Source organism: Babylonia areolata, chromosome 3, assembly GCF_041734735.1.
Source record: "Babylonia areolata isolate BAREFJ2019XMU chromosome 3, ASM4173473v1, whole genome shotgun sequence".
Lineage (NCBI taxonomy): Eukaryota > Metazoa > Mollusca > Gastropoda > Neogastropoda > Buccinidae > Babylonia > Babylonia areolata.
Window position 1 is genome coordinate 13,825,166 of NC_134878.1, and position 17,636 is coordinate 13,842,801.

Genomic DNA, 17,636 nt, shown 5'->3' on the forward strand with positions numbered 1-17,636 from the left:
CAATCAAACTAATACATTTTCTACCAATGAGCGCGCGCTCATTTACTGTCACATCCTCTGTGTGTGTGTGTGTGTGTGTGTGTGTGTGTGTGTGTGTGTGTGTGTGTGTGTGTGTGTGAATGGCGAAAATGTGTACGTGTGGGTGTGTGTGTTTGTGTGTTCTTCAGTTTAACTTTATTTTACTGGAAGTTCTCTCTCTCTCTCTCTCTCTCTCTCTCTCTCTGCGCGCGCGCGGGTGTGTGTGTATGTGTGTGTGTGTGTGTTGTCTGTATGTGTGTGTGTGTGTGTGTGTGTGTGTGTGTGTGTGTGTGTGTGTGTGTTTTCGTTCTTTAGTTTAACGTCGTTTAAGTGGAAGTTATACATTTTGCACGAATATACCTGTGTGCCCGTTTCGTGTTTTGTCGTCTCCGTCCAGAATTTAAGCGAACTTCATGACCAGAATCTCTCATTTCAACTGCATGTCTCTGGATGAATATCTTGACGCGAGAAGCACCCCCTCCTATGTTTTAATGTGAGGTGCACAGAGCCTACTTTATAATTACAATAATTATTTTTATTCTCAGTAGCAGTGGTAGCATCAGCAGGAGCAACAGTACCAGCATCATATAGTAGTGAATAGTAATAGAAGAAGTAACAGCAGCAGGCCAAGTTGCGTCTTTCCATAGAACAGCAAGACCCTGCTCACCGGATTGTCAGTGTGACTGATTCTCCGCCGTAAATGTACCAGTGACGTCACCTTCTGCCCCCCCCCCCCCACCCCCCACCCACCCACCCCAACCCTTCCCCCATCTCCTAAAGCTCAAACCATGTCTTTGACAATGATGCAAGACCGAGACAGACTTCACTAAATCACACACACACACACACATATTTATAGGAAAGGGGGTGCGCGTGCGAGCGGGTGCGCGCAGGTAGTATACACTGAGTGTGGCCCTGGCAATTTTTGTACTCTTTTTATTTCAGTTATTTGCATTCTGCGCATTTTGATGCAGCTACGTTCACTTCTTTTTATATCAAATTGTTCAGTTCTTTTATTTCATTTCAGGTTAATGTTCTACAGAAACACATGGTAAGCTCTCTAAACCTGATCATCGCGTTGGGTTTATGTGCAGGTCAGGGATCTGCTTTATATCTATCTTTCGATATATCTATCTATCTATCTATCTATATATACACATATAGATAGATGGATAGTTAGATAGATAGATGTGTGTGTGTGTGTGTGTGTGTGTGTGTGTGTGTGTGTGTGTGCACGTACGGTTAGGTCCGTACACTCTGACACCTCCTCGAAAACTGAAACTCGTGCAGTGTCAGTGTTGAACAGATCAGACTGCCAAGGTGTCTGTGTGTGAGAATGGCCAGGTGGCGGTGAAACGAACGGGAAGGTTGATCACAGCAGGGATCTGGGTCTGCAGACTGCAATGGAAAAATACATTTTGAAAACTGATGCCTTTTGTCCGAACACATTTGCACTTTCATCTGTCTCATCCACGTGACCACGTCTTTTCAATGCAGACTTGTTGAATTTGAGTTGCCGACATCGCGTTTGCCAAAAGCGTGTAATTATTGCATCTGCATGTGAAAAAGAATCAGTGCAGTGAACTAGTCGCCGAGGCCAAGTGATTTGCGTCGTGGACTGACGGTTTGGAGGACGCCACGGTAAAGTTTCCAACCGGAAGGTGGGTTTTTCGGCTTCTACCCAGAGTTGAGTGTGCTATGGGCTGAAGCAGGAAGACTGGGACCACACGGACAAGGGTCATCCACTTCACAGATTCGTCTTTGTGTGTGTTGGTCAAATTTCCTGGCCACCAGTACAAATGTCTGTAACACTCGGGAATGGTTAACGCCAGCTAGGGTATCAGTATAACAGGAAGCATGGAGCACAGCTTTCTCACGCAGTCATCAACCTGAAATGGACCTGTAAAGCAGCATCGTCATCACCATCCTCATTCATCACTGATATAGAAAATAAAAGTGTTCGAAATACTGAGGTCTTTCATGACCAGCTGTCGTCTTTACCTCGTCCTCCTCCGTGCTTGGAGTGGCTCCTGTCAAGGTCCTCAGAGTCTGCAGATTCATGGAGGACTGTCGATGGAGGGATGTGGTGGCGATCTCCACTCTGAGGAAGACAGTCACTCAGTCTGGCTCATGGCTAAGCGATTATTGTCAAAAGTTGGTGGCTCAGCAGGTGGTGTCCTGTGTATGTTAACTCAGAGCAGGCACTGTTGAACTCCTCCAAAGTAACTACGCAGCAGTGTAGGGTCTCGTTGTGAAATCAACATATATCCAAACGTAACCTCCAGCTGTTTTCGTTCCTGCTGTTAACTTTCATTGTCTTCCTTTTAGTCCTCAATCTGTTGCCTAACCCTGCCATCGACCTGCCAAGCTTTACGAGTCCAGGGGTCTTTTACTCCACTCACTAACCCAAAATCAACTACTTACTTAGAAAGTAAATATATAAAAAGATTATCATATATAGAGAAAGTAGGATAGAACAAATGAAAACATACAATAAGATGCATCCTTCCGTCCCAAAGTTCCACAAAACATTTTATTAAAGATATTGTTTTTGATAATTAAGTATTAAAAACGTGAAAAGCTGTCACGACACCAGAGATCTACAAATCCCTGGAATCGCTACACCTCTACATTTGTGAGCAAGCTCCTGCATAGCGCCAATTTCATTGCGTTTATTACATATGTTATTTCTTTATAAAAAAAAAAATTTTTATTAAACATATGCTAATTATTTCATTTTATCATACACTCCTAGGCATAAATGACGTGTTCGTATAATGGCGTTCACTCGTTTTGTGATGCAGATTGAAGAATGGTGAAATCTTTAATAGTGTACGATTTGCGTTACCACATTTCTTCGTCTGCTGTCGGTGAATGCACATCTCACAGGAAGTGAACAGGGGCAAACTAAAGATTTCCATCTGTCTCTGGGAGTGTCTTGCAATAATTTCCTCTGAGCTAGTCTTTTTTTAATTAAGTGCAAACTGATTAGTGGCAACATGAGGCACTGTTTGAAGTGTCGTCTCTCTGTCTTTTTTCGGGTATTACTGCTATATGTATGTGTTAGATATATATATATATATATATATATATATATATATATATATATATATATATATATATATATATATATATATATACAGTTAGTTCACACTCTCATCGTGTCCTGGGCTCCGCTCCTTGCAGAAAGCACTGAGGTAAATACCAAGACCGGTAAAATATAAATATATATCAACAACAGTAGGCTCTTCATGTCTTTAAAACTTGTATTCTAAAAAAGCAGCAAACTTTTGCTATAAAACAGCTTCTTCAATATATATATATATATATATATATATATATATATATATATATATATATATATATATATATATAAGAATAGATAAAAACAATGAAAACAAAAACATAATGGTAACTGGACTCCTGCAGAAAGTGACATACTCCTGGGATGAGCATGAATTGTGCAAACCTGGGAAACGAATTAATTTTGCACACAGTGAACTGGTGACTTCTGGTCCGTTATTTTATCTGCGTTTATTTTATTATTTTATTTTTTATTTATCTATTTATTCATTTTATTATACCTCTTATTCGTTTTCTTCCTAGTTGTAGAGTCAAGGAGATATCAAAGCGTGGGCATTGATACATTTACGCTGCATCACATCTGATTTAGGATTTTTTTTTTTTTAAAGTCTTTCCAGTCAAGCGATTTCTTTTCATTGCATTTTTTCGTCTCTTTTCGTTCAGCCTGTGGACATATTAACTTGAGAGTGTGTTTTGTTGTTGTTTTCGTTGTTGTTTGCTTGATTTGATTTTGACCTATTCACACCTGGTGAAAAATGTTAAATGTCCCTTACCCTGTTACAACAATCAGCTCAGCGAACGTATCCACTATGTCCAGGGTTCGACACAGTAAGGCGAGGCCCCCACAGTTCTGACTTTCCTCATTCGAACTGAATTACTTTCCATTCACACCCGGCCGGATGCAGTGAGGGAAATCGAAGTATATTGCTTTTCCCAAGGACACATTACCCGTGAACCTGATTACAGCTGATGATTTGGATCACAAGTCATACCTTACGACTCTGCTTCGGCGTCTCCCGCTTGATATATAAGATAAGAAAAAAAAAAAAAAAATTAGCGTGGTAGATGTCTGCAGAATATGGGTTATTATTATTTTTGTTTACAGAATACAGAATACTTTATTATCTCAACAAGAGAAATTAATATGTGATGTAAAACAGAAAAAAACAACAACACAAGAAAATCACAGTCATTCAACATGTATATAGATAAACCACATTAAGATGTTAACCTAGGGCAAACCATCATTACAATCAATAACCACAGTAGACAACAACAGAAACCCTTAAAAAGAATGGTGAAATCTTGAATAGTCTACTCGCGTTTGACAGGCATGAAAAACAATCATGTTGTTTCTGTTCTAATCTCATTTAAGTGTATGAAGTTACATGCTCTTGTCAACATTAAGACAAGTACTTTTTTTTTTCTTTTTAAACAACTGAAATCAATATCCTTTGCGCACGAGTATCATACCTTTGTGAGTGCATGCCTTGTTGGCGTTTGATTCACTGTTGTTTTAATAAAGTGTTCTGTTTAACTTACAACGTATTTCACAACCGTGTACAAGAATATGAGTGCTTGTGACAAAACACAAATCGGGATAATTCTAAACAGCATGAAATTCAGAGGTCAGAATGACCCTCACTGCAAGCCACACCTGTGAGAAAATTATAAATTTTATATTAAACATGTTACAATGAAAAAGTACGTCGCATACCTGAACTATTTTCTTATCATTTCATTATCAGAATTTTCACCACCGTTTCGTAAAACATCTTTCTCTACCGTTCTGTTGACTTCCGCTTTGATGGTAACGCGTCCGCCTAGGAAACGAGAGAATTTGAGCGCGCTGGTTCGAATCACGGCTCAGCCGCCGATATTTTCTCCCCCTCCACTAGACCTTGAGTGGTGGTCTGGACGCTAGTCATTTGGATGAGACGATAAACCGAGGTCCCGTGTGCAGCATGCATTTAGCGCACGTAAAAGAACCCACAGCAACAAAAGGGTTGTTCCTGGCAAAATTGTATTGAAAAATCCACTTCAGAAGGGAAAACAAATAAAACTGCACGCAGGAAAAAATACCCCCTCCCCCTCTCCCCCCCCTTCCCCCCCAAAAAAAAAACAAAAGAAGAAAGAAATGGGTGGCGCTGTGGTGTAGTGATGCGCTCTCCCTGGGGAGAGCAGCCCGAATTCCACACAAAGAAACCTGTTGTGATAAAAAGAAATACAAATACAAATAAAAACAAATTATCACACCTATCGTTTCATCAGTTAACTCCTCTACATTGTCTGTGCTTCTATTGTATATGTGTTTGTACATTGTCTGTGCTTCTGTTGTATATGTGTTTGTTTCCTGTCCAAATCACTTGGCTGATCGTCTACAAAACACAACACGAATCAAAGAACCTCGACCCTTGATCGTTGTGATGACGTCTAAGTCCTCTGGATTCGTCACACTGATGGGAAACAGAAGTGAAGGTACTGTGGGTTCTACTTGGTGGACTTCATTGCCTGTGCCAGCAACACAAGTGCTCATGATCAGTTACAGAGAACTCACACCACATTGGGAACAGGTTGTTCTGTCTTGCTATTCCACACATACAACACAGCTCTGGACATCACTTGACTGGGAGTCAGATTTTTCCCACACATACAATTGTTCCGAAGGTACCTTTTTTCTTCAAACTTACAATAAGAACTGCATTGCCATGAGCACGTCACCATGTTTCCTGTTGTTTTTTTCTTTTTTCTCTCCAAGTGGTGCCCCCAAGAAGCTGCCCAGTGGTTTGTGGAACTGTTCAGTGGAACATTACTCTAGCTTTCAGCATCACATGGATTGCAACCTGAAGACAGAGTGTGAAGATGGACGGGATGAAACAGAACACTGTCCCTTCAGCAGTGCTGACTGTCAGGGGATGTTGGCCTTATGTGACCGGTGTTACAAAATAGTGGGGCTGTCCAAATCTGGAGGAAACAAAACTGATGGCAACAAAATGGTCGGCGATTATTGTAATTTGTTTGGTGGGACATTAGGATTTCCCACATGTGTTTATTATCCATATGGCATTATTGCCTATAAATCAAGGAGATTTTGGAGCAGCATGAATACTGTTCTGATACCTTTACATTCAAATGATTTGACGTTACCTAATATGTATAGATGCAGTCAGTGTGCAAAAGACCTAACTGTTTTTCACCATTTGTTTGCGTTTTACGCTCACTGCAATGGTACTCTGCATTCACTATTCCAGACAACCTTTAAGTTTATGTTTATTTCGGTGGCAGATGTTGACTTCTGTGGAGTACATCAATATTGCTGGCTGTTTTGCGAAGTCAGACTAAACAAGACAACAGAGAAAGCCCACCACTCAAAGACGTTTTCTGCAGCAAACACGCATGTGTCACTGACGAAGGCACAATACTCGGTGACAGTATGCCAGGATGGCCATGTGACTCACAAACTTCTCTCTTGTGGACCCGGCGATGATGAACAATGTGGACAAGAATACACTTCTCTCTGTCATTCTTCTGGTTGGATATCAAATATGAATATATCTGATTATAATTATCTTCACGTCACATTAGCACCCACTTTCAAGTGCAATGATGACTCAACAACTCTGTCATATTCCCTGGTGTGTGACTTCACAGCTGACTGTCTGGATTCCAGTGATGAATCTTTCTGTAAGCATTATCCTTGTAGTAACACACGTTTCATGTGCACAAATGGTCAGTGCGTCTTCTATGATGAGGTGTGTGATCAGTTGTCGCAGTGTCAGGATGAAACAGACGAAATGAACTGTGTTGTTTTCAAATTGAGACCAGCTGAAAGGGAACGTGTTCCATCTCCTGCTCGTGTCGATTTCAATGGAATTGCAAAGTTTTTCTCAGAGCCAATGAATTCCAGTGAGTCTTGTCCAGACAGTCATTATCGTTGTCCTGGAGAATTCAATGACTGCCTGCCTGTTTACACACGATGCAACGGGATTCATGACTGTATAGAGCATTGGGATGAGGAGGAATGTGAAGGGATGACGTGTCCTGGGTTTCTCCGATGTCGAGTTTCCATGACATGTGTACACAGTGACCACGTGTGTGATGGCTGGCCTCACTGCCCAATGCATGACGATGAACTGTGGTGCACTGCTCCCTGTCCTGTCAACTGTCTCTGTCAGGCTTACACCTTTCTCTGTGTCCAGCCTTTCCATGCAGAAAGTTTCCCTCAGATCCGTTCTTTGGATGCCACAGGTTCAGGTATGACACTGTCTGATGTACGCAGCAATCCCTATCTCATTAACCTCGTTCTTGCCAGGTGTTCTCTGTCCTTCATACCTGAAGTAAAGTTGTTAAATTTGAGATTTCTTGACCTCAGTGACAATAAGGTACAACGTGTCAACATGACTTCATTTTTCAGTTTAGAAAACATACAGTCACTGATCTTGTCCAGCAATCCTATCATGGCAGTCTACAGTGAGTCTTCTTCTGTTCTTCAGGAAAATCCTCTCGTCCTGATAGACCTGTCATACACATCACTGACAGTGTTTGATTCAAAAGCATTTGCATCACTTCGTTGGTTACAAATACTGAATCTAACATTTACTTCCATTCACACTATAAGTTCTGCCGGTTTTCAGTATACTCCACAGCTGACTGAACTGTACATGGAGGGTAGTCCTGTGAAAACGTTTCCATCTGACATTTTCAAACAGCTTTTCAATCTACGCTTCATTTCAGCACAGAATTATAAGTTATGCTGCAGTGAGATGATACCACACAACTTTGAGGCTTTATCTTGTGATGTCCCCAAAGACGAAATGTCATCGTGCAAAGATTTACTGCAGTCATGGACTTACCGTGGATTTCTGTGGCTGATCACCTGTCTGACAGTGTCTGGTAATGTCTTTTGTTTTTGTGCACGTTTGTTTGCAAGGAGCGTGACCTCTTCCAGTGGCTTCATTGTGTTTGTCAACAACCTTATTATGGCTGACTTTCTAATGGGCGTTTACATGGCTGTGATAGGAGTGGCTGATGAACGGTTTCGTGGCAGATATCTCCACTATGATGATAAATGGAAAAGCAGTGTAGCCTGTAAAGTGGCTGGTTTTCTGTCTCTGTTGTCCAGTGAGGTGTCAGCTCTGATCATCTGTCTGATCACGTTAGATCGTTTTATTGTCCTCTGCTTTCCGTTCAGCACTTTGAGATTTGAGCGAACATCAGCATCAATTGTATGTCTACTGATCTGGCTAGTTGGCTGGTTTCTTGCCTTGCTGCCTTTACTTCCAGTGACATCACACTGGGAGTTTTACAGTCAGACAGGTATCTGTATTCCACTGCCAGTAACGAAACAACAGTTCAAAGGGAAAATGTATTCTTTTGGTGTCATGATTGTTCTCAACTTTGTTCTGTTCTTAGTCATCTCTCTTGGTCAGGCATTCGTTTACTGGTCCATACAGAAGAATGCCTTGAAGACCAACTCTACCAAAGTTTCACGAGACATGACTATAGCTCAGAGACTGATCACTATAGCAGTAACAGATTTCATGTGCTGGTTTCCTATTGGACTGTGTGGGATTTTGGCATTCGCTGCCATTCCCATACCTGAGGAAGTGAATGTGGCTTTAGCAATATTCGTATTACCTTTGAACTCTGCCATCAATCCTTTTATGTATACTTTCAACACTTTAGCACAAAAGTGGAGAAAGTCCAAACAGAGTAATCTGTTTGAATGGATGAAATCCCATGCTGACTTGATTCAAGTTAGGTAGCATCAGGGTTGCATGATTAAGTAAGGAATTCAAAAAAAGGTGTCAGCCCTTTGTCTTCAGGTAATCCTTAGTATTCACAGAGAAAACCTTTTCTCCACACACACACACACACACACACACACACACACACACACACACACACACACACTCCTTCTCTCTCTCTCTCTCTCTCTCTCTCTCTCTCTCATACAAACATGTTCGAACACACACACACACACACACACACACACACACACACACACACACACACACTCACTCACTCACTCACTCACTCACGCACGCACGCACACACACACACTCACTCACACACTCACTCACACACTTACTCACTCAAATCATGCGACGATCATTTAGAATAAACTTGAGGAAACCAGACATGTTATTGCAGCAGATTTGAAAGTCATAGCTGACCCTCGAAAATGGAATATGTAGGCGGAATAAAAACGGCCACACACATAAAAGTCCACACATGTATATACGAGTGAACGTGGGAGCTGCAGCCCACGAACGAAGAAGAAGAAGAAGAAAGTAAGAGTTGGACCAGAGTGCAAGGCTTGAAAAGGAAGTTTGTTTCACAGAAGACATACCTAGAATGAAAAACGAATTGTATTCAACAGATATCCTACTGAACAGAAATCTTGCAGTTTGTGTGTGTGTGTGTGTGTGTGTGTGTGTGTGAATCTGTAGAGGAACAAATGTGACGTAAAGGAACGCATGGGTACTTTTCACTGAGTTCTGGTGGAGGCGACACCGCGTACGGACAATACCATGTACGCTACACTACATCTGCTAGGCGGATGCAGCAGCACAAACCAACTTGCAGGTCAGGCCATGACTGCATGCATATATATATGTATACCTGTCAGAGTCGAGTCCCTCTAAAAACTTTGCCAGAGGACAACATTTATGTTGCCATGGGAGATTTTAAAACAAGTAAGCGAGGGATACACACAAGCATTGTCATCATCAATATCATCAACATAAATATATAGATAGGTATGCTTTCACTTCCTACTGATTCCCTGATTCCATGTTCCCAATTTTTTCTCATGCTCCCCTGTCAATTGTCCACATCTCACGCCCCCCCCCCCCCCCCCCGCCCCCCCCCCCCCCCCCCCACACACACACACACACACACACTCATCCCACACTCCATGTTGGATGGATCTCTCTATTGTCTGACTCTCTCCATTTCTTGCTTGTTTTATGCAAACAGATGTTTGGAACACACATACTGTACTGTAGGTAAACACATTGTTTACCAACTTCATGGTAGCAGCAAGGGAGCAGGTATGGATGAACATGAACACAGCAAAGACTATAGTTGACAAAGAAAAAGAAATTAATCAATGATAGGATGGCAGACGTGCCAGCATTCCTCAAACTTCCAGATATTGATGGCCGTTCATCCTGAATGATCAACACCGACGCTGCAGACAGAAGTCGAAAGATGATTTTAGCTTCACAGACAACTCACAACTTTTACAGTCACTTCATACATTGCCTGAAACGTGTTGGCATTCCGTGTCATGGCTGTCACCGCTAGCTAATGCACGAAATGCTTCACTTTTTCAGCTGATGCGCTGAATGTGTGTGTTTGTGTGTGTGTGTGCGTGCGTGCGCGCGCGCGCGCATGTGTGCATGCCGCGAGTAAGTGAGTGTGTGTTTGTGTGTGTGTACTGATGTGTATATGTGTGTGCGTGTTTGTGAGTGTGCTGGCATGACGTGATTTCTTTTAGATGATTGTCCGCAGAGGATAACTCCTACCTTGTTTGATTTTGTGCAGATTGTTTCTATTCATCCGAGCTTTTTGTGAGCTGCATAACAGGATTCGTTGTTTCAGGGCAGCGTTGTCTTCAGCAGGTACAGAAGAGTAAAGTTAAAAAACATCAGCAAAGAAGGTAAAGTTTAAGGGGAACGTTTGGATGATATCAGCCAGCTGTCTCGTACATAGAGAACAGATAACAGGACAGGGGGAAAGGGACAGGGGGCAAGCACCTATCCTTGTTCAACACCACACAAAACAGAAACAGCAGCTGACAGAGACTGATCAGACCTTGTTGTAATATGGTAGACAAATACGAACGTTTGGATGAGATCAGCCAACTGTCTCGTATATATAAAGAACAGGACAAGGGGAAAGGGACAGGGGTAAGAACCGATCCTTGTGGAACACCACACAAAACAGAAGCAGCAGCTGACAGAGACTGACCCGACAGAACTGATTGTGATCTGGTAGACAGATACGACGAGAATCGACTAAAAAGGATTCCATCAAGACCTGTGTCCTTGTGCAGTTTCTGGAGAAGCAACATGAGATCAACTGTGTCAAAAGCAGCACGAAAATCCAGCAGTACAAGACTAAAGAGCATTGTTCCCACTGTTGACCACAATCAAGAAATCGTTCACTATGCAAACAAGAGCCGTTTCAGTGATGAGGCCACATCTGCATGCCGACTGAAATTAATCATGTGAATTGGTTTACATTCAGATGTGCCCGCAACTTTTCAACAACAGCCATGTAAATATTACCAGAAAGGTAAGACTGATTTCTTCTTCTTCGTTCGTGGGCTGCAACTCCCACGTTCACTCGTATGTACACGAGTGGGCTTTTACGTATATGACAGTTTGTACCCCGCCATGTAGGCAGCCATACTCCGTTTTCGGGGGTTAAGACAGGTTTGATACAGGACCGTGGTAGTTCCCAAAGAGGTGCCCCGGCAGGATCGATCAAGCATTGGAGTTCTGATCTAGTATTCACCTGTGGTTAAGGTTCGAGGCCCCGTTTCGGCATGTGTTGTGTCTTTTGGGAAAAGTACTTTACTCTTTTTTTTTCTTTTTTTTTCAGTCCTCACTCAAGTGAGAGAAGTTGTGGGAATGCGAAAAATCGTGGGCATACAAGGTCTGCACATATTTTGACAGCATAAATCTTCACCCTTATGGGCCGATACCGGGTACCGAACTCTGGTAATTCGAGCGAGAAAACAACGTTCTAACAAGTCGGCCACCGCATTTATCACGATTTCATATTGATATCACCAGTTTAACGAGAAACCCCTCAAGCATACAGTAAACGCACAGCCAATAGTCTGTGGTGTAAATAAGTCAGGAAACTGGCTCCTGCAATGTACCCATAAATAACCATCCCCAACTCAATGGTGAAATTTATGAAAAGAGGGGTTGGGCACTGACAAGGTAGTTCACAGTATACAGATCGTTGAATGGGTGAGTACATGCGAAACCATAGTTGCAAGGCTATTTCCTCAACATGGCCCCAGGAAACAACCATATTTGTACATGTGTACTTAAAGAATGGTCGCTGACGCTTGTCCCAGTTCTGTTGAAGTGACAGACCTCACCAGTCCCTGCAGGGGAAGGCGATGGTTTGTGATGCAACACTTGACTGGTACAACTCAAACTGTGATATACTTCACCAAGTGCTAGATCCACAACCAGTTGTATAGATGGTCTACCGTCATTTTGGAAGACAGACAGGGGAACCTCAAGTCCAATGATGGTGAGAGAATATATACAAGTGTGATGTCCGTGATGGAACATTTAACATGATTCCTTCTTTCCTTCCCATGAAGTTTTGTGTTGCAGTTCATATCATCATCGTTGATTACCCTTAGGACCCATAGCCGATGTTCTTGAGGATGTTCACCTTTGTGAAAAAAAGACAATCAAACAAACAAACAAACAAACAAAAATGACGATGCTGGCAGACTATTGGAAAGAGAACACAATGGATGGTGTGAAGGGCATGGATTTGAGGAAAGACACGGGAGCTATAATTTGGAAACAGAAGAGAAGAATTACGAATTGATAAGGATTTAGACTTTACTGAACCACCAGCTTTTTGGATCTCTGAAAACAACAGCAAAGACGGGATGTCGTGCCTTGCAGGCTTGATGTGCACGCTCCGTTCCTTTTTTTTTTTTTTTTTTTTAATATTTTTTATATACTTAATTAGTCTTTTAATTAACCAAGTTTTTATTGTGAATGGTGTCAACTTCTCTGCCATGACCTGGACAACACCGTGGTATCTTTTTCTTCGACTTTTGGCCATGGATAACAGAAATACGTTTGAATTTCTTTGTTCCTTCTCTCTTCTCTGTGTCATGGCAAGATCGCCAACCACTGTGAGTGATCTCTTTGCACGGCCTGCCACTGTCAATGTGTCGTTTTGTCAGTTACCGTGCACTCTTCCAGCACAAGTGCACCCACACGACACCAACAAACACAGTGTTTATTCCGTGGCTTACTCTCGTACACAGCTCATGGATTATCAAAACCAGTGTTCATCTTCTCTGACGACGACCAGCGCCTCCCCAGTTTCTTCCTCCCTGCCATCATGGACTTGCGCTCTCTGCACCACACTGTGCCGGCGCCTGCAGGGACTAGGGATTCATTCCCGCTGCCTGCCCTGTCTCAGGAAGCCTGCCAGGAAGAAGCGTCCTTACAGAGGAGGTCGTAGGAAGCAGGGCAAGAAGATTTCTGTTTGGATTTCCAGCCGTACCCCGCTCACCGACAGTAACTGTAAGCCTGTTCCATCTCTCTCACTCAATCATTCTCTATCTCTCTCACTCAATCATTTGTTCCATCTCTCTCAGTCATACTCGGAAATATATCCTTTCTAATCTGATCAAGATCGACACCACTAATTCCGCCCAAGAACATTCCTATTCTTTTAAAATAATGTGTCTTAACACCCAGTCGTGCAGAAATAAAACAGATGGAGTGTGTGACTTGATCATCTAAGGAAACTATGATCTAGTGTTTTTAGCTGAGACATGGTTTAGACCTACCGGTGATGAATGTGATATTGTTAATGTGACCCCTTCTGGTTTTACTTTGAAATATGTTCCTAGAGAGACTGGCGTTGGTGGTGGACTTGCTGTTTTGTTTAGGGACAGTTTAGCTTGCAACATAGGCTACAAGTTTCTACTCAAGACCTTGATTTTAAGTCCTTTGAAGTGTGTGAAACTCGGCTGTGCTACGAGAACCAGCATGTTACATTCATCACAGTCTATAGACCACCACCAAACAAAAAGAACAAACTTTCCAACAAAATGTTTATCGATGAATTTTGTGGTCTGCTGGATTGTTTTATCTCACGTGATAACATTTTTTATTATTGGTGACTTTAATTTTCATTTTGATTCAACATCTGATGCAAATGTTGCTTCTCTGAAAAAATTACTTGAAACCCATTGTTTACAACAGCTTGTTAAGGCTGCCACCCACCATTACGGTCATACATCAGACTGGGTCATAACAAACAGTGAGAACAGTGTGACAGATCTTCTTGTTGTTGACAAACTCATCTCTGACCACTCTGTGATATCACTTAATCTTCAGCTCAAAAACCTTGTAAAGATAAAGAAAAATGTTCACTCACGCAATTACAGATCTGTAAATGTTAATCTTTTAAAAGCTGATGTTTCTGGAGTATTTGCCACCAGTCTGTATACCAGTGACCTGATCACATTCTACAACACTTCCCTCCAGGAACTGCTTGATAAGCATGCCCCTCTCACAATGCGTGCTGTGTTTGATCGTCTATGTGCACCCTGGATGTCTCTTGAAATCAAGATGGCAAAACAGCAGCGTCGCTCAGTGCGAAAATGGAGAAAGTTTGGTCTGGAAGTTTTCAAACAGATATATGCTCATTTACGCAATGTTGAAAAGGAAAATGCGAAAAGGAAACACGTGTGCAACAAAATTACTATCGCTGATTCCCGCAGAGTTGTTTCGCTTGGCCAATCAGATGATGGGGAAGGGTGTCCGAACTGTTCTGCCAGCAATATACCTTCTGAAAATCTCGCTGATAAGTTTATTGATTATTTCACTACTAAAATAGAGATGATTAGAAGTAGCTTTGATTCTCCTACTGATTTTGGCGAATCTGATACTTTTAATGGAACACAGTTCACCACATTCCAGACAGTTACCAAGGAACAGGTCAAAGATGTCATCCTCAAGATGCCAAAGAAATCATGCAGTCTCGATCCTATCCCACATTCTATATTTTACCAATGTTTAGAAGAATTATTACCTACTATAACCAATGTCATGAATATATCCTCGACCTCAGGTGTTGTCCCACAGTCCTTCAAGCATGCCTTGGTGTGTCCCCTTTTGAAGAAAGCTAGTCTTGATCCCGAAAACCTGAAAAACTATAGACCAGTATCAAATCTCCCATTTCTGTCTGAAGTTTTAGAACGTATTGTGCTTGGCCAGCTTATGAAACATCTTGAGATCCACAGTTTCCTGGAGCCATTTCAGTCAGCGTACAGAAAGGGACACAGCACGGAAACAGCCTTATTGCGTGTGGTCAATGACCTGTTGCTAGCATATGATGCAGGCAAGGTATCCATTCTGTCACTGCCGGACCTTTCTGCAGCATTTGACACGACAGACTATGACATTATGGTCAGAGGGTTGTGTGCTGTGTTCAGACTCAATGGTACTGTTCTGAAATGGGTTTCATTCCTACTTATCAGGTCGCACACACTCTGTCCTTGTAAATGGAAACCAGTCTGTTCCGTCTGTGCTCAGATATGGAGTACCACAAGGTTCCATCCTGGGACCTGTACTCTTTACAATGATGTACACACAACGTCTAAGTTTGATCATCCAACAGTCTGCACCTCACTATCATCTGTTTGCTGACGATTCTCAACTGCATGATTCTACTATTCCCTCTGAAATTCCATGTTCACCTTTTAAATTTAAAATTGGTATAGAAAATGTAGCGAAGTGGATGAAACAAAACAAACTAAAAATGAATGATGACAACACAGAACGCATGTTGACTGGTAATAAAAAAAAAAATAAGCTCAAGCAGATAAATACAACGTCTGTCATTTGTTCTGGCATAAAAAAATTCTTTCTCTAGTTCTGACCGCAAACTTGGTTTTTACATGGATTCATCCCTCACGATGGAAACTCATGTGAACCACCTGTGTAAAGTTCTTTACTTTCAGCTTTGTAAGATTAGTAAAATCCGCCCCTTCCTGTCAGTTGATGCTGCCAACAAACTTGCTGTTGCCTTCATTTTATCCCGCCTAGATTATTGTAATTCTCTCTTAGCTGGCCTTCCCAATGATAAACTCTACAAGCTCCTGAAAATACAGAATAGTGCAGCTCGACTTGTCCTTAAAAAGTCGAGGAGAGTGCAACTGCTCTCCTGCGGACACTTCATTGGTTGCCTGTTCAAGCCAGAACTGAATATAAAGTTGCCTGTCTATGCTTTCAGTGCCTGAATTGTGATACCACACCCTCATATCTTTCTGAGCTTGTTAACCCGTACTTGCCAAACAGAACATTGAGATCTCTTGATTCCTCCCAGCTAACTGTTCCCCGATACTTCCTTAACTCCTGTGGAAAGGTCATTTTCTGTCTTTGGCCCAACAACATGGAATTCTCTGCCTATTGCTCTCAGACAAACAACTCATTTATCTACCTTTAAAGCAAATCTTAAAATTTATCTCTTTAAAAAATACTTGTCATAATTCAAATAGTGCTGTTGTCCCAGGCTCATGGCAATGTGAGTGTGTGTGATGAGTGAGTAGAGAGAATGGGAGTAAGTAGATGGATGGTGGTGGTGTGGTTTGAAAGGGAGAATGACTGCCGATTTTTACCCCTTTTACCTTTTCTATCCAAAACTTTATCTTACAATTTTTACAAAATCTATGGCATGTAAATTACAGTTATGCTCCTTTTTACATGTATGTATTTTAAGTGAAAATTGCTGTTATCTCAGCAGTTTAATCATGCGTGTGTCTGTGTGTGTGTGTGTGTTTGTGCGAGTGTTGGGAGTGTAACAGTTGTAGTATTGAGAGTATGTTACTTTGTGAGTTTTATGCATTGTGTTTTTTTATAATATTTATGATTCTCTTTTATGTTTCTACTACTATTTATATGCTTTCTTGTTTCACTTTAGGTACTGGACTATAAAGCGCTTAGAGCTTGCTTATGCTTGTATTATAGCGCTGTATAAAAATAAAAAAATTATTATTATTTGGACTCCCTGCCCCGCTTTTAATTTTTGTAGGAGGTTCATAGCATCATTGAGGCTTATGGCATGTTGATTTGCAAGCTTATGTTTTGATGTCAGCCACTGGACAGCAAGTGTCGCAGATTCAGCTTGCATTGTTTGGCTGGGTATTGTCATCTGATAGTGACATATCCCTCACTTACCATAATTTCCATTTTGCTTTACAGTGTATAACCAACTTAACTTATATCTGGTGACTAAACCATTTGTATATTTGATAATGTCCTCTTCGTTGTTGTTTTTTGTGATAGCTTCACATTTGCATCAGTCAGTTCTGCCCTCTGACCATTCTCAACAATCTTCCCAGAGTGGGTGTATGGTTGTATTGTAGGTGTTTGAAGTCTTCTGCATATTCCTTCCATATTTGTGTGCGACGAAAACCATTTCCTTCTGAACATGGCCAAGACCATGGAGATGGTTGTCGACACAGGGGACACCCCCACCTCCCCTCCATCCCCACCCCACCCCACTGGTCATCAAAGCAGAGGAGGTGGAGCTGGTGGCCCAGTACAAGTACCTGTGTTCCATCATTGACAGCAAACTGGACTGGTCCACCAACTATCAGGTCCTGCTGAAGAAGGGCAGTCAGTGCCTCTACTTCCTGAAGGAATTTTCTGAGCATTTTCCAAATTGTGATTTGACCTGGGAATTCTAGAATTGTATAGGTGATTCTGGAACTACCCACCACATCCAGAATTTCTTCAGGG